Genomic DNA, 22,009 nt, shown 5'->3' on the forward strand with positions numbered 1-22,009 from the left:
TGTGCTCCGCGCACATGCTGTAAAACACTTCTCATGGACACACACAGACATCCACACCCACACACAGCCTCGCACACAGCAAACGGCAGACATGCCAACAAAGGGATAAAGCAGGGATTAATACGTCTATTTCTTTCTTCAAAAAAGTTTAATTAATTTTGGCTTTCGGTCCCGTAGTGAAACTAAAATAGTAAGTTATTTATGTAAAAATATTCCCAAGGCACTTCCCTCTCTTCTCCCTACCCCCGTCACCCGCCCTCCACACAATGACCTTATAGAACAGTGAGGGAAAGTCCTGCTATGACAAGTCCAGAGAGAAGAGTTGTGCTAAATGTCATTTGTAAAACTTTGGCCGGTAGTTGAACTCAGAGATGGTTGGCAATTTGGGGGATTTTGGGAGGAATGGTATCACGCTGTGTGCTCACCAGTTAATCCCGAAGAATTTGAAAGCATGCAGCCAGTAGGGACAACTGTCATGTCTCCCTAACAGTGACTGACCAACCTAACCCACCACAGCCCCCCACTTCCGTGAGCCCTTCTCAGAGCTGCCTCACCACCAGCCCTCCAAGTCCTGCCTCCTCAGGGCCACATCTTATCTCCACTCCCCACTCGTTTTGAATGCCGCTCGCCCGAGTCCTTGAGCTGACCCTGTGTACTGGGCCACCCCTCAGAGCCCCCATGCCTTTCCTCTAAGTGCTGCTCAGCCAGCTTGGGGTGGCTGCGTTTGCCTTCAGCAATCAGGCTGCCACTGTGAGGAGGATGGGGCTTGTGCCTCCAGCCTGCGGTGTCCCCGCACCACCTGGTACACAGAGTGGGGACCGGCCTGGAGTAGGTGGGACAGCACGTGCTTGTTGCCTTAACATGGCACAGCTCAGGAGCCCGAGAGGTGCCAGTTGGCCCTGACAGAGACGGCAGGAAAAGTCATCCGACCCTGCCCGCTTGGCCTCCCCTTCTGAATTCACCCCAGCTTCACCTTGACACCACTGGGAGCAGACTGGAAAGACCGAGCACAGGGCAGACAGCGATGCCAGCCTAGAGCTCGAGGGCGGATCGGCTGAGGAGTGAACCACACGTCACCATCTGCTCCTCTGTTCCAAAAACTGACAGGCGACTTTTGAGTCCCAAGCTAGTCCCCCGTTTGCAATGATCTGTCCTTCATTTCCTGCTCTCTGGTGGTCTTGCTTCCCAGAAAACCAAGAGTATTGTTTCTATAAAAGAGGTTGAATGAATGAAGACAGCATGAGCATAGAGGATCCCCTGATTCCTGAAGCTGGCTCTCAGATACCCACAGCAGGGCTCAGCGCGCATGCTCTGCAGCCCACAGGGACACCCGGCCAAGCCCGCCCAGCGCCCCAACCAGGGACACTTTGGCCCTTGCCCCTCCCTGGTGTTTGCAGCCCCTTTGTCACCCACTTTCCTTAAAGGCCTGCTAAAATGCAAATGTTGATAGAGGTGCACTAAACCATGTCCAGCTGTTACACTTTCAACAAACATTTATTGAGCAGCTACTATCTATTCCTGGAGCTCTGTTTGTCAGGAAACAAAGCAGGTGGGTCCCTGCTTTCATGGAGTTTTCAATCTAGCATAGGGGTTCTCAAATTCTAGGTGCATCAGAATCACCCAGGAAGCTTATTTAAACAGATTGCTGGGCCCCAGCCCCAGAGTTTCAGATTTAGTCGGTGTCTGGGGTGGGACCTGAGAATTTGCTTGTCTAGAAAGTTCTCAGGTGATGCTGATGCTGCTGGTCTGGAAACCACTGGTCTGACGAATCCCCAAAGGAACAGGATGCGGGGCAGTGGTTTTTAAGAGAAAAGCCTGGCGGTCCAGAAAAACTGAGGGATGACTGAGAAGCCAGCAGCACGTGGCCTTGGGAGTTCACTGGAAAAGCTACTGGCCTGGATGAGCTCTCAGATCCTTTCCAGGGCTCATTTTCTGGAGGATGGGTGAATCGGCGTGAGGGAGGAGATGCCATTCCAGGAAGTGGGTTTGTGGGCAAGGGCCAGGAGGCTGGGGCAGAAGATTCTAGAAACCACTGGGGTTGGGTCAGTGTTGGAGAAGAGGACGCTTGGAGCCTTCTTCTGCCTCCCCAGCTGGTCTTGGCATCAGCCTCCTCTTTCTGGGCACCACCCCACCCCCAGCCCCTGGATACCGCAGCCTGGCCTGGGCCAGCGGGACCTGGGAGCCTTCACTGCCCACGACACCTACAGTTTTAGAATCTGGAGAGCAGATGCCTCTCCTCGCTAAGCAACTTGTGAAACAAACAGTTTGCTTCAGGGCTGTCTTTTTTAAAGCTGACTTTGTTGTTGGGGTGGGGAGATGTGTGTACAGATAAGCTTCTCAAAGTGATGACATCACAAGAATAATAAAAATGCCACTTTGTACTCTGTGTGTTTCACCTCTTAGGCATGTTCTTCAAAATAATCGCAGGTCATTTCCCTTATTACTGACCAGCTCCAGGGGCGAGGGGTGGAGGCGGAAAAGGGGGCCCATTGACAAACAGGAGGCACTTTCAGGGGCTTGGGGCACACCACCTTGCCTCTCCAAGCCTCACTTTCCCCATTTCAAAAACAGGCCGAGCTAGGTGGCTGCCTGTTCCCAATTACCTCCATAGAACTGATTTTAATTAGATGTTTGACCAAAGTTTTGTTCAGTGGAATTTTCACTGGTGGTGTTTATTGTAAATGAATTTGACTTGGATATGTATAAGTAAATTTATTTCTTTTGTTATAGTAAGAGGTCAGCAGTTGCTCCAGGTTTTGGTTTTGGGTTTTTTGGGGGGAGTGGGGCTGAAACTTACACAATTAAGAAAAATAATACAGAATTACTAATCAAAATTAGATGCAGGACCCTAACAGGGGCCCAGGCTATGAGGTGCCCTGAGGCTCAAGCTTCTTAGCTCCACAGTGGATCCTCTCCAGGTGTGGTTAAGGGCCCACTGTGGTCCTGGGCAAATATCAGGGTCCAGAGTAGTGGAGACCCTTGAGACTGTCATGGGTTTGAGTTGGCACTTTGCAAACCTGGGCTTCTCTAGAGCCCATCCTGTCCTGGCCTGTGTTTTGGCCTTGACATTGCGGTTGCCAGGCAACCATCTATGCTATAGGAATTCACACTCCTTCCAGGCAGACGCACGTTTAATTTCAGACCCGGAGTGCTTGGTGACGCGGGGTGTCACCAGCCTGCGCCCTCACAGAAATAACCTGAAGCACTGAGTCAAAAGTAGCTGGGGGAACTGATACCCACATTTGATCTTATTCCGCTAAAATAGCTTGGTCTTGTTTACGGGGCTGCTGTGAGAGAGGGGAGCCTGGATGTGCTCACGGCCTCCCCCTCCTGCCAGGAGCTTGCCTCTCTGTGACCATCTCCAGAGACTCTCACAATGACTCAGGGCCCTGACTATGACGTCACACCCCTGACTCCCTGGTGGGGTGGTGGGGAATGTATTAACAGCCTTGGAATTCCAGGCGGGACCCTGGGTGCCCACCTGCCAGTCCTTGACCAAGGTCATATGCGGCTGAGAGGTGGGGGCTGGGGAGGGTGTCCTGGCCCTGGGGCTGGAGCTCCCACTGAGGAAGGACCCAGGCCTTGACCCCACGGGAACACGCATCAGCCCATTTTCTACAGCAGCCATTCTCAACCTTGGCCACACACTAGAATCACCCAGGAGCTAAAGGAAACGTGGATCTGATGTAATGGTGAGATTCTACTGTGCGGCCAAGGTTGAGAGCCAGGGGCTCCTGCCCATTGTCACCTCCCTGACCAGTTGCTGGGCTTTTCCTTTTTGGCAAGCGTGTCTGGAGCCTCAGGCATCCCCTGGGTTCTGACATCCCAGGGCTCTCTTCTGACTTGAGCCAAGCTGCCTGTCCTGCTAGGAGCCCACAATCCTCAGACCCCCAGGCCCCTAACCAGGCATCAGGTCTTAGCTGCCAGCCTACTATGTACCCTGCCCATGGCCAGGCTTCCCCCCGTGGGAGCACGTGGCCCTCTAAGGTGCAGAGGTGGGAGCAGGTGGGGCCTTCTCGGGATGGTGAGTGATGAGAATGGAGGTAAGAGTTGGCTGTTGGAGTTTGAAAATAGAATCAAGGCTTTGTGTGTATTGGTAAAAATGAGCGCTAACCTCGAACGAGCAAGCATAGGCTATCCATTAAAGATTTTAGAATTTGTTCACGGGTGAGTAGTTTTTTTTATTTTTATTGTGGTAAAAACACAACTAAAATTTACCCTCTTAGCCATTTTTAAGTGTACAGGACAATAGTGTTAACTATATTCACATCGCGTGTCTCCGACCTCCAGGCGTTTTCATCCTGTGTGACTGATGCTCTCTAACTATCCAGCACCAACTCCCCATCCCACCCCCCAGCCCCTGCAGCCACTGTTCTGTTTCTGTGGTTTTGACTACTCTAGATATTTCATGTAAGGCAATCATACTTAGGTGACTTTTGTGTCCTTTTGTGACTAGCTTGTTTCACTCAGCGTAATGTCCTTAAGGTTTATCCCTGTTGTAGCATGTGACATGAGTTCCATCTTTTTTTAAGGTTGAATAATGGTCCCTTCTACATACATACCATGCCTTCTTCATTCATCTGTTGATGGGCACTTGGGCTGCTCCCACCTCTGGGCTCTTGTGAATAGTGCTGCTATGAACATGTGTGTACAAGGATCTCAAGACCATGCTTTTGACTCCTGTAGATATATAACTGGAAGTGGGATCGCTGGACCAGATTGCAGCTCTATTTTTAGTTTTTCAAGGCACCTCCTTGTTGTTTTCCTTAGTGGCTGCACCCATTACATTCCCACCAAAGGCACCACAGAAGTTCCAATTTCTCCATATCCTCACCAGCTCTCTTCCTCTCCCTCTCCCTCTCCTCTCCCTCTCCTCTCCCTCTCCTCTCCCTCTCCCTCTCCCTCTCCCTCTCCCTCTCCCTCTCCCTCTCCCTCTCCCTCTCCCTCTCCCTCTCCCTCTCCCTCTCCCTCTCCCTCTCCCTCTCCCTCTCCCTCTCCCTCTCCCTCTCCCTCTCCCTCTCCCTCTCCCTCTCCCTCTCCCTCTCCCTCTCCCTCTCCCTCTCCCTCTCCCTCTTCCTCTCCGTCCCCTCCCCTCTTCTCTCCTCTTCCTTTTTCTTCCTTCTTTTTAAAAAATATATCTTTATTGATTTCAGAGAGAGGGAGGGAGAGGGGAGAGAGAGAGAGAAACATCAATGATGAAGAGTCATTGATTGGCTGCCTCCTGCACACCCGACTGGGAATGGAGCCCGCAACCCGGGCATGTACCCTGACTGGGAACCGAACCTCGATCTCCTGGATCCTAGGTCGATGCTCGACCGCTGAGCCACACTGGCCAGCCCCCTCCCCCCTTTTAAAAAAATTGTAGCCATGGTAATTGGTGTGAGGTGATATCTCACTGTGGTTTTGACATACATTTCTCTAATGATTGAACATCTTTTCATATGCTTGTTGGTCATTCATATATCTTCTCTGGAGAAGTGTCTATCCAGATATTTTTCCCATTTTTAACATTGGGTTACTTGGTTCTTTACTGTTAAGCTGTAGGAGTTCTTCATATACTCTGAATATTAACCCTTTATCTGAGATATGACTTGTAATTATTTTCTCCCATTTGGTAAATTTCCTCTCACTCTGTTGATTGTTTCCTTTAATGTGTAGATAGATCACTGGTCAGTTTTTAAGTACAATATGAAGCTGGCCAGATAATTAAAGAGCACAAAAGAATCAATTAATTGCATTTTCTATAATAAAATTCAGAACTCAAAATTGACATAAATATCAAATCAACATTATACCTACCAATTATTCTCACAAGTCTACAATAATAAATTTGTAGTAAGCTTTTTAGAAAAGGAGTTGGTTGTTAGGGCCCTACTCCAAGGTTGTCCCCTGCTCCTCACATGGAATCACATGGCCCCCTTGGTATCCAGAACAGCAAGCCCCCCGGGTGAGGGTCGACCCTCCGGGGAAGAAGGATCTAGATCTTGAGTCCTGGGAGGAGAACAATGCTAGGGGCTTCTTGGTGGCATCTAGCCCCTGCAGCTCCACTGGCAGCAACAGGGGACCCAGGGCCCTGGGGGAACCAGGCCCACCACTCAAAGTTGGGGTGGGGTGATAGTTTTATGTGTCAACTTGATTGGGCTAAAGGATGCTCAGAGAGCTGGGAGTACGTTATTTCTGGGTGTGTCTGTGAGGATGTTTCTGGAAGAGACAAGCATTTGAATTGATGAACTGAATAAAGATCACCCTCACCAACATGAATGGGCATCATCCAATCCACTGAGGACCCTGATAGAGCAAAAAGGTGGAGAAAGGGCCACTTCACTGTTTTCGCTTGAGCCGGGACATCTATCTTCTGCCCTCAGACATCAGGCCTTCAGACTTGGGCTCCTGATTCTCAGGCCTTTGGACCTACACTATCAGTCCTGTTTCTCTAGATAATATAGGTGGGGAGGGGAGAGTGCTCAGTCCCTCTGCCTGTGGAGCCCTCAGGGCTTCCCTGCCAGGGCTGGGCTATCACAGCCACCTGGACACCACTTAACCCTTCTACAGGCCTCTGCCACTGGGACCTTCTTTCCCTCACCTGCTCCCAAGCCCCAATTCCTCAGCCTGCCTGAAGTCACACTGGAGAACTCCAGCTTCCTTAGGTTCCACCCGGGCTCTCCCGGGCACCTTTCTTCTCTGTCCCTGAGACCATCTGGGCCTGGTCAGTGGGCCAGCTTCACTGAGTGATTTGAGGGGTCACCCTCCACTCCTAAGTGGAATGTGAAGGTATGAGCACCACCCTGGCAGCCTGAGACCTTGGCAAGTCCCATAACCTCGCTGGGCCTCGGTCTCCTCTTCTGTTTTGTGGGAGTGATTTCTCTGCCTTACCTCGTGCCAAAGGCTGAGATGTAGCCCTGAGCCTGGTGCTGCAGGTGACAGAGGACACAGGCCCTGGGCTGGCACTCAGTCAACACTCAGCTCCTTAAACCGTTCACAAGATACTCGAATTCAAGGCTTAGGGGAGCCAAGCCCCAGGCAAGTTGCTGAGGTGCCTCTGCCAACTATGCCTAGGAAAAGCGCTGGGAAGGTGGCCTGGAGTCCTGGGCCCAGTCCTACCTTGAACATTACTCACTAATAATGACACCCCTTTCATCTAACTCACCACTTAAATATGAAATTTTTTTTGTCTATTTAAAAATTATTCATAAAATGTATGATAAATGTTGGCTATATAAGGTTCAACCATGGTGAGCCCTCTCCCCATTTCCAGGGCTGCTGGCAAGCACATCTTTCTTGTATTTGCAGGCATCTTTGTACCCACATCCCTGTCCCATGTAACTATTTGTCAGTGTTTCTTTAGTCTGTTCTGTGATTTTCTTTCCCAGCTTAACACCATACCTTGGAGGACTCTCCATGGCAGTGCACAGGGTGTCCTTGGGCTTTTCAATGGTGAAATGTTGTTCCAGAGTCTGCTAGGGCTACAGCTTATTCCACCAGTCTTCTTTGGATGGATTCGCCTCTTATGTTCACTGATGCATCGTGAGTGCCAGTAGAGGTGCCGGTTCAGGATGTGTTTGTGGAATGAATGAGTGAATGAATGAATGAAAATTCATGTAACCCCAATTTATCGTTTTAAACTTTTTTTCAAACATTAATTATAATTTTCTCAAAATCCCTGCAAGGTATGTGGCACCATCTCTATTTTATGGATTGAGAATTGGACTCAGAGAAGTTAAACATTTTGGCAAAAGTTGCCCAGCTAGGAGGGTTGGTGTTTGGTGTCTTTCTTTTGAAGCTTCTGCTGTTTCCCTGATACCAGGCAGCTACTCCCAAACACTCTCTACTTGTCCACCCAAAAGATCATTGCAGTCCCATCAGCAGGAGGTGACACACAGCCTCATGTTGCTGCAGTATGGATAAATCCACAGTGTCCAAGAAAAATACAGTAAAAGAAGGCAACCACCTAAATGGAAGAAGACAGATGCAAACGATACCTCCCAACAGGGACTAATATCCAAAATATATAAAGAACTCCTACAACTCAACAACAAAAAAACTAACTTGGTTATAAAATGGACAGAGGGCCTGAACAGACACTTCTCCCAAGAAGACATACAGATGGCCAGTAGATATATGAAAAGATGCTCAACTTCACTAGCTATAAGGAAATACAAGTCAAAACCACAATGAGATAGCACCTCTCACCTGTTAGACTGGCTCTTATCAACAAGACAAGTAATAACGAGTGTTGGAGAGGTTGTGGAGAAAAGGGACCCTCATTCACAGTGGTGGGAATGGAGACTGGTACAGCCACTATGGAAAACAGTATGGAGGCTCCTCAAAAAATTAAGACTAGGGCTACCATATGACCCAGCAATCCCTCTTCTGGGTAGCTACCCAAAGAACTTGAAAACACTTCTTTGTAAAGATATATGCACCCCTATGTTCATTGCAGCATCATTCCTAGTAGCCAAGACATGGAAACAACCAATGTCCTGCAACTGATGACCAGATAAAGAAGATGCTGTATATGTATATACAATGGAATACTACTCAGCCACAAAGAAGATGGAATACAGCCATTTGTGACAATGTGGGTGGATCTTGAGAGTATCATGTCAAGTGAAATTAGCCAGATGGGGAAAAGTTCTAGAGCCATGTGATTTCACTCATGTGGGATATAAAACAGAAAACAAACAAAAAAAGAAAACAAACACTCATAGATACACAGTATGGTGGTTACAGGACAGGAAAGGGGTGGGGGAGGGTAGGATGGTAGGGGGGTCAAATACTGGGTGGGCAAAAGTAGGTTTACAGTTGTTCATATGGAAAATAAATAATAATGCAAGAATAAACTGTCTCACGTAGTCATAACTAACTGTAAACCTACTTTTGTCCCACCCTGTATATGGCAAGGGAAGGAGACTAGACTTTGGGTGGTGAGCACACCATGCAAAATACAGATGTTATGCTATAGACTTGTACACTAGAAACTTAGGTAATGTTACTAACCAATGTTACCCTAATAAGTAAAAAACCCCAAATCCTTAATGCACATCAGTGAACACACGTCAACTTCACTATTAAAAGAAAGGAAGTACTGGTATTTTGAAGGGCACATACCAGAAAGAAAATGGTAAAAGTAATCAAGGACCCAGCTGACCAGGGACCTGTCCCTCTGTGGATAAGAGCACAAAAGAGGGACCGCCTGGCTCCTTGGAGTCTGCTGGTGGCGAGCAGCGGGCTGGGGTGCGGGGTGGGCTGTGTGGCGGTTGGGCCACCATTCAGCCTCCTCTAGATTCTCATGCAGCCCTTTGGAGAATGTGCCCCTTCACCCAGTCTCTAAGCAACCGCCTCTGCAGCGGGCGGGAAGTGATCCATTAATGATACGTTAGGAAACCCTCACTGAAAATAATTACACCCTCTCCTGAGCGCAACGTGTCAAAACACGCCTGGTGGCTCGTCAGTTCAGGCAGGGCCCAGAGGCCAGCCCCTTCCCTCCAGCCCCCTGCCTCCCACTCCCTCTTCTCAACCTGGCATTTCTTCTGCTCATAGACCCCCTTTCTCTTCTTCTTGAGGTTGGCAGAGCGCGGGGGCACCCACAAAATCCATACTTCATATCTCCATAAAGCACACTACTTAGGTGACACAGGGCTCAGAGGATGGACATCATGCTTTCAGGTCTAAATCAGGGCTGCCCTGGGAACCCAGGGTGGATGTCCTCATGGCTGTGGGACTCGATTACCATTTCCCTGGTGGGGTTTGCAGAACCATCGGGGCTTATGGCTCCAGCAGACCCAGGCTTCCAATCCTTGTGTGACCTTGAGCCAGGCATTTGACCTCTCTGTGCCTCCATTTCCTCAGATGTTAAATGGCCACAACAAACTTGTAGCGTTCCAATAATGAAGTGACATTTCTTAGAGGGGCCTCACTTCATGTCGTGGAACCTGGCATGTCGTCAGGGCTTCCTGCAGGTGCTTGACCCTCTGGTAGGACAAATGTGGTTGCCCAATGGAAAATGAAATACAGAGCACAACTTAGTAGTGAGGAGGGTTGGGAGAGGAGAGATACCCGGGTGCTCTGGGACAGTTAGGAAGAGTTGGGTTTAAAGGATGGGGAAGATTCGCAAAGTCAGAGGGACAGGCCGGGAGGCAGGTGTGACTGGAGGGAGAGTAGGTTGCTCTCATCAGAATTCAGGCTCCAGAGGCCTGGAGTCTGTCTGGTTCTCCGTCCTCCCACCACCGACCCAGAGCACACGCTCAGCAGACAGTCACTGAACGAAGAAAGGAGAGATGAGAGGTGTCAGGCAGGACCAAGGGCACAGGATCCCCAACCCCAGGCTGAGCCGGCTGAGGAGGCAGTGGGACCCGGGAAGCATTTTGGTTAAGACAGGGATGTGTATGAAGACGCTTCTCCACTCTCCTTCCAGGTGGAGAGTCCAGCGGCTACACTCAACTTTTAGTTCCTATACTTCCCCATTGTTTGAACTTTAAGACAAGTATTTCTACAATTTTTTAAAAATGTCAACCACTGGAGAGGGAAGTAAGGAGGCGCATGATCCATGTGGGGTGGCTCTGTGGGAAGCCAGTGGTCATCGTCCCATGGGAAGAGCTAGGTGCCCCTCCCACACCTGCAGGAAAGGTGAGGGCTTTGGGCCTGGTGACCAGCAGGGGCAGAGTGAGGAGCTACTGGCTTCTGCAAGGGGCAGTGACCCAGACAGCCCAGGGCCCAGGGGTTCCAAGGAAGGCTGACCACCGTGAGGGGAGCAGAGGACTACGGCTCTCCCAATCCCTGTCCCACCTGAGTCACCCAAGCTGGGCTTTCTACCCGTCGAGGGAGAACGACCTAGGCCGTGATCTGTGGGCTGCGAGGCCTGGATGAGACAGCAGGTTGCCACCCCTCGTGCCCACATGCACATCTTCTTTCCTTGTAAATAAGGCCTGGTTCTAGCCTTCCAAGTACATGACAAAGGGGCTAAAAGCACCAGGCACCGACAGGGTGACAGGTTCACCAGCCACCATTCTGGGAAGGGGAACCCCGAGGCTGAGGCCGAGGCCGAGGCCGAGGCCAGCCCCAGCAGTGGGTTTAGGCAAGAGGTTTAGGCAAGAGGCTTAGGCTGAGTCGGGGAGGAGGCTGGAGGATCCAGAGCTGGAGAGCCAACCCGTCAGGGGCTTCATCCTGTGGCTCTGGGGCAGGAAGCAGGGGCCAGAGGTCTCTGCATTTCAGAAAGATGCACCCTGGAGGAACTCTGCAGAGCGGGCAGGCGGCCTGCTTCCTACCACAACCCAAGCCTGTGGGGGACTTTGAGGGGCTGCTGTCCTGCTGTCCTGCTGTCCTGAGGAAGGGGCCAGAAGTGGCTCAGATGGGACGAAAGACTGAGGCACTGCCTTGTTCCTGCCAATGATCCATCACCTCACCTCTGCTTCCCACCCTTCCTCCCAGACACCAACAAAATTTCCTAAAGCAGACTGCTCCGGCCAGCTCTCTCAAGATCATATTGTTTTATTTTTAATTTTTCTTTATTTTTAGAATTGCAAATAATACATATCTGCTGAAAAATATTAAAAGAACACAAAAGTATCTAAATAAGAAATGAATATCTATCGCATCCCAGCCACGCCTGAAGCTAGCACAGTTCTCTCTGTTTTTATTCTTTTTTTAAAAAATTTATTTTATTTATTTTTTATTTGTTTAAATTTATCTTTATTGTTGAAAGTATTACAGATGTCTCATTCCCCCCCCAACTGACTCCCTTCACCCTGCTCCCACCCCCTCCTCAGGCCTTCACCCCGTTATTGTCTGTGTCCATGGGTTATGCATATATGCATATAACTTCTTTGGTTAATCTCTTCCCACCCTCCACCCCCCTTCCCTCTTCCCTCTGAAATATGATCGTCTCTTACATGCGTTAGTGTCTCTGGATCTATTTAGTTCGTCAGATTCTTTTGTTCGTTAGCTTCTTGTTAAAGAAGACCCTTCAACTTTTCCTGTAGTGCTGGTCTGTCTGGTGGTGATGAACTCCTTTAGCTTTTCCTTGTCTGAGAAGCTCTTTATCTGACCTTCAATTCTAAACGATAGCTTTGCTGGGTAGAGCAATCTTGGTTGTAGTTCCATGTTTTTCATCACTTTGAATATTTCTTGCCACTCCCTTCTGGCCTGCAAAGTTTCTGTTGAGAAATCAGCTGACAGTCATATGGGGGCTCCCTTGTAGGTAACTAAGTGCTTTTCTCTTGCTGCTTTTAAGATTCTCTCTTTGTCTTTAACCGTTTAATTATGATGTGTCTTGCTGTGGGTCTCTTTGGGTTCCTCTTGTTTGGGACCCTCTGTGCTTCCTGGACTTGTAAGTCTATTTCTATCCCCAGGTAGGGGAAGTTTTCTGTCATTATTTTTTCAAATAGGTTTTCAATTTCTTGGCCTCTTTTATCCCCTTCTGCACCCCAATAATACAAATGTTGCTCCTCTTGAAGTTGCCCAGAGGTTCCTTATGCTATCTTCATATTTGTGGATTCTTTTTTCTTTTTGCTCTTCTGGTTGGGTGTTTTTTGTTTCCTCATGTTCCAAATTGCTGATTTGATTCTCAGCATCCTCTGCTCTACTGTTGATTCCCTGTAAATTATTCTGCATTTCAGTTTGTGTTTCAAGTTGGTACTTTATTATGTCATCGATTTTCTCAGTTATTTTCATCAAACTCTTACTAATATCCTTGAGCATCCTTATAACCATTATTCTGAACTCTGTATCTGTTAGCTTGCTTGGATCTATTTCATTTAGTTCCTTTTCTGGAGATTTCTTCTGTTCTTTCCTTTGTGACATGTTTTTTGCCTCCGCATTTTGGCTGCTTCCAGGTGTTTGTTTCCATGTATTAGGTAGACCTGCTATGTCTCCTGGAATTGGTAGAGTGGCTTTGTGTAGTAGGTGTCCTGTAGGGTCCAGTGGCCCAGCCTCCCCAGTCACCTGAGCTGGGCCTTCTAGGTGCTCCCCTGTGTGGGCTGTGTGCACTGTCCTGTTGTAGTTGAGCCTTGGTTGCTGTTGGCATCACTGGGAGGAATTGACCCCCAGGCCAATCGGCTGTGAGGACCAGCTGCAACGACAGCCAGAGAGCTGCTGTGCTGGAGACACCCCTATGGATCAGGATTTACTTCAGTGGAGCTTTGGTGTTCACCAAGTGCGCCCCTTGAGTGTGTCACTCGTGGATGTGGTAGGGTTGTAATCTCACGTGGTTGAGTCTGACCACCAGGTGCACTGTCTCTGGGGCCTCCTTGGAGGTGCAAAGTCAGCCTGTGCCAGTGCCTTGCCCAGGGCCACCCAGCATGAGCTACACAGCAAACTGTAGTTGGCTGCTACTTGTGCTGGGCTTGGAGGTGTCCAGGAGAGGCCAAGCTATGAGCCAGTGCAGCTGCCGCTAGAGCCAGGCCTGGGGCCATTTATCAAGCCGTATGGGGCCCGCTGCTGCTTGTTTGAGAGATTTTAGGAAAGTCCTAAGCATGAGGCTTGAGAGGCCACTTGCATAGAAAAGCCCCTAGAAATGGCCTGGATGAGCTGCAGATGGGGAGGCGCGGGGCCTCCGGGAATCACGGGGCGGGGCCAAAGGTGGGAGTCAGGTGCTGGCGACTCAAATACAGCGCCTGGCTGTGTGCGGGGACGACTCGCCACAGGAGCCATGGCCTCTGCCAGCCCTTCTGCCCGGGAGGAAGCCGCCCTCCACCTCTCGCCCGGATCTCAGGCAGGTTAGTTCCCCCCCGAGGGTCCCGGGTCCTTTCCGGCTGCTGCCCGGCGCTGGGCTCAGAGGGAGCGTCCGAGTGAGTCCGTGCGCGGGCCCTTTAGGAGGAGCTGCTGGGGCTCCTGCAGCCTCCGAGACCCTCAGCCACAGTCCCCGCTGGTTTCACAGCCCGAAGGTGTGGGGGCTTCTCTTCCCGGCCCTGGAGCCCTGGGCTGGGGACCTGCTGTGGGGCTGGGACCCCTCGCTCCTCCGAGAAACCTCCACCCCGAGATGTCCCTCCCGAGTTTAAACCGCGGCACCGGGTGTGGGCCCGCGGCCGCGTCTCCATCCCTCCTACAGGTCTCGAAGCTTCTTCAGTTCCCTGGCTGTGGGGCTTCTGTTCAGCCAGATCTCAGGAGGCTCTGAGTGATGACTGTTCTGTATTTTAGTTGTAATTTTGATGTGGTTGCGGGAGGCGGCGGGTACAGCTGCTACCTACGCCGTCATCTTGTTTCCTCACCTGTTTTTATTTATTATTGTTCAGCTTTGATTTGTTTTGTGTCCCCAAGTTGGGGCTCACCTTCCACGTGTTCCTCCGTGACCTGCCTTTTCACTCAACAGCGCAGTATCATGGAAGTTGCTTGTAACAAATGAGAGTCTCGGCACGAGGTGCCGTAGCTTATTGGAGCAACCTGTTGTTGATGGGCACTCATGTTTTCTCTAATTTTTTGTTAATTCAAGCAAAGCTGCATAAACAGCTTTCCAAAACCATCCTCGTGAGCTTGTACATGTGCTTTTGTGCAAGATTTTCCCAGATGTGGAATTGCTGGGTTGATATATTTAAGCACTGGGTGGCTGTTGCTAAATTAACCCCAGAGGCAGCGCCAATTTACTTTCAAACAAACATGCATGCCCACTGTTCCCTCACATCTCTCCCAGCACTGCATCTTATCAATCTTTTTATTTTTTTCAAACTAATCGAGGAAAAATAATCCTGTTGGTGTCAGTTTGTATTTCCTCTGATTACTGGAAAGATTAAGCATCTTTAAAAATTTTTTTTTTAAATCTATCGATTGGGTTTTGTTTTTTTGTTCAAAATATTACAGATGTCCCTTTTTCTCCCCAATGATCTATTCCACCCCATCCCACCCCCTCCCCAGTCCCTCTCCACACCATTGTCTATGTCCTTGGGTTGTGCATATATGCGTATAAATTCTTTGGTTAATCTGTCCCCCTCCACCCACCTGCCCCCCTCCAGCCCTCTGAGATTCGTCAGTCTGATCCATGCTTCCATGTCATTGAATCATTTCTGTTCATCGGTTTATTAAGTTCTTTAGATTCCACATTGAGATCATGTGATGTTTGTCTTTCTCTGCCTGGTTTATTTCACTTAGCATAATATTCTCCAGGTCCTTCAATACTGACACAAATGGTACGAGGTCCTTCTTCTTTTTAAAACAAACGCTCTTTTTTAAAAAAAAAAAATATCTTTATTGATTTCAGAGAGAGGAAGGGAGAGGGAGAGACAGAGATAGAAACATCAATGATGAGTCATTGATCGGCTGCCTCCTGCATGCTCTGTACTGGGGATTGAGCCCGAAACCCAGGCTTGTGCCCTGACCAAGAATCAAACCACAATCTCCTGGATCCTAGGTCAATGCTCGACCGCTGAGCCACACCCAGCCGGGCAAGATCCTTCTTCTTTACAGCTGCGTAATATTCCGTGGTGTAAATGCCCCACAGCTTTTTTATCCACTCATCTACTGATGGGCACCTGGGCTGTTTCCAGATCTTAGCTATTGTAAACTGCGCTGCTATGAACATAGGGGTGCATATAGTCTTTCTGATTAGTGTTTCAGGATTCTTAGGATATGTGCCTAGAAGTGGGATCACTGGGTCAAATGGCAGGTCAATTTTTAATTTTTTGGAGAACCTCCTTATTGTTTTCCACAGTGGCTGCACCAGTCTGCATTCCTACCAGCTGTGTACTAGGGTTCCCCTTTCTCCACACCCTCACCAGCAGGAGTCGTTTGTTGATTTGTTGATGGAGCCATTCTCACAGGTGTGAAGTGATACCTTATTGTGGTTTTAATTTGCATCTCTCTGATGATTAGCGATGTTGAGCATTTTCTCCTGTGTCTCTTGGCCATCTGTATGTCCTCTTTGGAGAAGTGTCTATTCAGGTCCTTTGCCTATTTCTTAATTGGGTTGTTTGTCTTCCTCTTGCTGAGTAGCATGAGTTCTTTGTACACTCTGGAAATCAGTCCCTTATCAGATTCATCCTTGGCAAATATGTTTTCCCAGACCGTGGGGTTCCTTTGTATTTTGAGGCTGTTTTCTTTTGCTGTGCAAAAGCTTTTTAGTTTGATGTAGTTCTGTATGTTTATTTTTTCTTTTGTCTTTCTCACATCTCCTAGGGCAAGAGAAATCTATTGATTGATTTTAGAGAGAGAAGAAGGGAGAGAGAGAGGAAACATTGATTTACTGTTCCACTTATTTATGCAATAATTGGTTGCTTCTTGTATATGTCCTGGTATCAGGACGATGCTCTAGCTGACTGAGCTACCTGGCCACAGCTAGGATTAAGCATCTTTTCATATGTTTATGGATCATTTTATTTTCTTTCGGGAATTTCTTCTCCCTATCTTTTGCCTATACGTACAGCTTCAGGATCCAAATCCTTTACATCTTACATATGATACAAATACGTATTTTCTCTGGGTGTGTCATTTGTCTTTGAACTTTGGTTGTGAAGTCTTTCCCCCCTCTTTCAGTTTCTAAGTAGCCACAGGTTTCCTTTCTCCTCTGGGTGTCCTCCTGAATGCCACCCAGGAGGGTAAAAATGCTGGCTACTCAAACCTTGGCACGAGAGCCCAGGCCAGAGGAGCTTACCCCAAGAGAAGCATTTTTCAGGCAGAATTTGCTGGAGCCCCAGCAAATTCTCTGGCTGCTCCTGTCACAGACCCTCCTGCCCCGAGAAGCCTCCCTCAGGGCTGCACATGTCCTCCTTCGCCCCACCAGCCCAAGAGGAAAAGCCGGCAGGAGCCTGGAGACAAGATTCCTTTTACACCCTGACGCCATCCTTTAGGGGAGGGCAGCATTGGCTCCAAGGTGCTCAGGAGGGAGATAAGTTAATGGACTTTTCTGGAAGGTGTGGGCCTCCAGCTCCAGCACACAGACCTAACTGACCACAGTGCAAGTCCAGCAGAGATGGAAGGCACCTCCGGAAAATGGGCCAGCGGAGGCAGCCTCCTTGCTGTCAAGGTCAGCCCCGCTCAGTAGTAATGACCACGGTTTCCCTTTATTTGTTAAACATTTGGAGTCTTCCACATTATACAAGTACTTTGTACTACATACAAAAATCATAACCGTCACAGGCGTGAACCACATTGGCTCCTGCTGCCCACTTGGACCCCACCCCAGGCCTGGAGTCTGCACGGAGCCAGCCAGTTTCTCTCCCTGCTTGAGCCTTTCCCCAGAAGTTCCAAAAAAGCATCCCAAGTCTCTAAATCTAAAAGTCTCATGCTGATTTGTGGTCGGGCTCCCTTTCCCTGGTCCTATTGTTGGACCCTTTCCCCAACCCCCGCTTATTAAAAAACCTTATCATGAACTAGGAATCGATGAAAGTGCATTTAAAACACATGTACAGCACACAGATCATGGGAATATTTCCAGGACCCTAGAAGCCACCTCACATCTGGGACTCCCCCTAGTCACAGCTTCCTTCTGGTCCCACCTAAGGTCACCACTGTCCTGACTTCACAGTAATCCGTCCTTGCTTTCCTTTGCACTTGTCCCACTAGGGTTTGGCTTTGCCTGTTCGTGTCTCTTTTAAAAATTCTCTTAGGATTTCTTATTTTTCAAGTATGGTCTGCTGGGCCCCACCTCCAGGGTCCAGCGTCCGGGCTGCACCCCCCCCCCCCCCCCCGGGCTCACGAGTCACGCTCTTGGAGAGCCGCCCTGGCCTCCAGGCTAACCATGCACAGGTGGGAATTCCTCCACCCCTCACCCCGCACAACAGCGGCAGGTTATTAAACACTTTCAGCTCCAGTGTCTTCTCTATAAAGTGAGTTATTGGGAGGTCTGAATGTGTTAGTGCCTGGAAAGCGTTTGGCGCAGTTTCTGGCATTTTAGTTAGCGGGCCACAAAAGTTGGTTTTCATTCTCCAGCCTTCCCACCTTCCTGCCTTGGCTACTGCTACTCCCAGCACTTGGTACGCGTTTTCATCCCTCAACTTCTCCATCAGGGCCCAGTCCGGGTGCCTGAGCGTTTATGACACGCTGTCCAGCACTCCCCCTCACGCTGCGTTCCTACATTCTAAGAGGCTAATAAAAACCACTGCCTTTTATTGGGCAACTACTTCATGGGAGCTCTTTCTACATGTTATCTGTTATTCTTGTATCAACCAGGAGAAGCAGGCTATAGCTCTGTTTTATAGATGAGCAAATTGAGGCTTACAGAGGTTAAGGAATTTTGCCTAAAGTCACAAAGTTGGGAGATGAGGAGCTGGGTCTCCATCTAGGGCCTGCTGGAGTCCACACAGCGCCTGTTAGCAAAGGCAGCTTTTCCTTGGGGCTTGCACAGCCCCCAACGGGGTGAATGTCATGGAGATGGTGTGCTAGCGGGCTATGGACCCACTGGTCCCCAGGCAGGAAAGATCTGTGAGAGTTGCAGGCGCCCTATACCCAGAGCTGGTCTGGCCTGTGCCTAGGGAGAGGGGTGGGCCCCTGTGAAATGCATGCTCAGAGGACCCAGAATCTAATTTACCCTGGAGGGCCCAGAACCTTCTATGAAAGCTTAAGTCTTCGGAGCACTAGCGCAGGCCAAAACCCTAGGGGTCTCATTACTCAGTTCATGGTAATTGTGGCCATTTTAAAGCCAGCTGCCTTGATCATCTTGACCTTGAGGGACTGTATAAGGAAGCAGCTAAAGGCTCCAGAGCCAGCCAGTCTGGATTCAAGTCCCAGCCCAGCTATTAGTGTCTGTGCTACCTTGAGCAAGTTACTTCTTTTTTAAAAAAATTTTATTTATTTATTTGAGAGAGAGAGAGAAGGGAGAGGGAGAAGGGATGGGAGAGAGAGAGAGACATTAATTTGTTGTTCACTTATTTATGCATTCACTGGTTGATTCTTGTACGTGCCCTGACCAGGGATTGAACCCGAAACCCTGGCGTATCAGGACGATGCTGTAACCAACTGAGCTACCTGGCCAGGGTGCAAGTTACTTCTTAATGCTTTAGTTTTCCCATCTGTGAAATTGTGATTAAAGATAGCACTTGTCACCTCTCAAAATTGTGATGAAAGATACTGCTTACCTCATAGAGTTGTTATAAGGGTTAAAGGAGTTTATACATGCTCAGTACAGTGGGGCTTATGTGGGGTTTTGCCCTTAAACCAATGACCAAGGGTCCTGAGGGCTCTGGGAGGCCCCAGTAGGTCCAGCTCTGCCACAGGAGGTCAGGCCACTGTACCCATCGGCCCCAGGAGCATGCAGAGAGGAGCAAAGGCGCACACAAGAAACTAACCTTGGTTGAGCACCGTGTGTGCTGGCCCACACGGGAGGTGCTTTACAAACATCTGCAGTCACGGGCCACCTAATGATGGGGGTAGGTTCTGCGAAATGTGTCATTAGGTGATTTTGTTGTGTGAACATCACAGAGTACATGTGCACACACCTCGGTGGTATAGCCTACTGCACACCGAGGCTGAAAGGTATTGCGGCCTGTTGCTCCAGGGCTACAGCCCCGCACAGCACGTTACTACACAAAACAATAAGAGATTAAATAAAGCACAAGAGAAAACGAGGCCATCCAGAGACACAGTAAACATGAGGCGTTGAGGCGGCTGCTATAACACGCATACTGCTTTACAGAAAGCTTTCTCATATAAGTAGAAAGAGTGCTCTGAAATAGTGGTAAAAGTATAGTACGGTAAATACATAAATCAGTAACATAGTCATTTATCATTAAGTATCATGTACTATACCTAGTTGTATGTGCTATACTTTTGTAAGATTGGCAGCGCAGTAGGTTTACACCAGCACCACAACAAACACGTGAGTAATGCATTGCGCATGTTATGACAGCTACTACATCACTAGGCAATAGGAAGTTTTCAGCTTCATTATAATCATATGGGTTCACCATTGTTGTTATATTATCATGTGGTGCATGACTGTATTTCATTCCCCCCTCCCCCATGCTCTGAGATAGGTGGCATCAACCCCCATCTTGAGAAAGAGGCTCAGAGAGGTTAAGTAACATGCCCAAGCTCACCCAGCATTGGGATTCATTCCAGGCCTCTCTGGCCCCAGAGTCTGGGTTTTCTTTTTACAACTAGCTTAGTGCCCTAGAGTGAGTGGGCAGCCTTCTAGGGTTAGCTGTGGGTCCTGAGGAAATGACTAAGGTGAGGCCCCCTACTCCTACAAATAGGAGGCCTCATCCCTGTTCACAGAAATAGACATTGCAGAGCCTTAAGCCATGGGGATTGTGTTGATTCACTAGATCAATTTGGGGAGTATTGTCATCTTAACAGTATTAAGTCTTTCACACCATGGGATGGAAATACATGAATGGAAATACATGAACATGGGATGTATTTCCATTTATTTCAATCTTTTAAAATTTCTTTCAACAATTTTTTTGTAGTTTTTCAGAGTACTAGGCCTCAATTTCTTCTGCTAAATTTATTCCTAAGTATTTTATTCTTGATGGTATTATAAATGGGATTATTTTTTTAAAGTTTTTATTTTGGATCATTGCTAGTGTATAGAAATGAAGTTGACTTTTACATATTGATTTTGTATCCTATAACTTGATGAACTTGTTTACTAGCTCTAGTAGTTTTTTCAGTGGATTCTGTAGGATTTCCAATAGACGAGATCATGTCACCTTCAGTGAACCCTCTCCATTGCTGGGCCTCAGTTTCTGCCTCCTGCAAGGAAGCAATGAAGTCACAGTTGGGAAACCATTGGGCTCCTTCAGGAAGACCTGCCATAAACACCTGCCTGGCCTCATTATCTTCATTTGGGTCCAGGAGCCCAGGCATGACAGAGATAAGCGGTGGGATATGTGAGTCGCCCCAGAAGCATGGAGCCTCCTACCTCTCTCTGGGAACGGGGACCCAGCTCTGGAGAGGGCTGCCCTATGCCCTGGCGAGCCAACTATCAGGCTTCTTCTGCCTCCCTCTGCCCCTGCAGCCCCTCCGCTCATTCTCCAACCCCCCAAGTCCATACATGCCTCTGCGCGCATGCCCAGGGGAAGGAACATTGGGCACATGCTGTGTGCCAAAGCCAGGCCTGACAATGCTGCACAGGGTGCTGAGGGGCCAGGGGTTGCCCTAAACAGGGGTTCTCCCTGTTGAAGGTGATTTCTGAGGAAGAACCAGGAGAGAGGGAGGGGGAGGGGGAAGTAGGAAGGTAAGAAGTGGTGGGTGCCTTACAAGAGGAAAATTAGGTGGGCTGGCCAGGGATGGGCCTGGAGTCCAAGTCTCCTTCCGAGGCAGAGCTGGCCTGTGTGCACAAGTGTGTCCCATGGCACTGGGTGCGAGATCAACAAGTGAGTGTCTTCTCTTGTCCCGGGGTACCTGCTGGCTGGGTACCTCTGACAGTGAGGCCTCTCCCTCCTTGGGGCCATGATCTGGCTCACCCTCACTCCCCACCGGAGCTCAGCCTGTGTGGCCAAATGACAGGGGCCTGAGCTGCTGGGCCTCCACTGCCTTCTTTGTGTGTTTTTTCTAAGTTTTTTTAATCCTCGCCCAAGGATATGTTATTGATTTTAGAGAGAGGGAGATTGATCGGTTGCCTTCTGCATGCACCCCGACTGGGGATCCTGGGGATCAAACCTGCAACCTAGATAAGTGCCCTGACTGGGAATAGAACCTGCAGCCTTTTGGTTTGAGGGATGACTCTCCAATCAGCTGAGCCACCCAGCCAGGGCTGCACCGCCCTCTTTATGTAACATCATGCTTAGCCCTCAGAGTAGCCGCCTCGGTGGCACTTCCATTAAACCCATATCACAGATGAGAGAGTGGGATCTAGAGAAGGTTCATCCCTGGCCACAGGCACAGACCTGATAAATGACAGAGCAGGAGACTGCTCCCTCCCCACGGTGCCTGCTGTGTTCCAAGATCCACCAGCACCCTCCCTAAGCCCCCGACTTCCTGGGGGCCCAGCTGTGGGCTGGGGGTGAGTTTTGAGTCTGGGGTCTTCTGCAGTAGGAGCTGAAATCACTTTTGTGGTCTCACTGCAAAAGGATTTACCTCTTCCTCACTCCCCAGGTCCTACGGGCGGGGCACAGCTCAAGCACTATGTGTGAAGATTAACTGG

The 22,009-nt window shown here is 49.1% G+C and overlaps 1 pseudogene across 1 annotated transcript in view; it reads left to right on the forward strand.

Annotated features, from left to right (window-relative positions):
* Positions 1 to 22,009, forward strand: part of LOC107546661 (zinc finger protein 512B-like) — a 61,974-nt pseudogene that overhangs the window by 19,921 nt on the left and 20,044 nt on the right. The gene's annotated exons all lie outside the window — the stretch shown is intronic.

Source organism: Miniopterus natalensis, chromosome 7, assembly GCF_054644295.1.
Source record: "Miniopterus natalensis isolate mMinNat1 chromosome 7, mMinNat1.hap1, whole genome shotgun sequence".
NCBI classification, from domain to species: Eukaryota; Metazoa; Chordata; class Mammalia; order Chiroptera; family Miniopteridae; genus Miniopterus; species Miniopterus natalensis.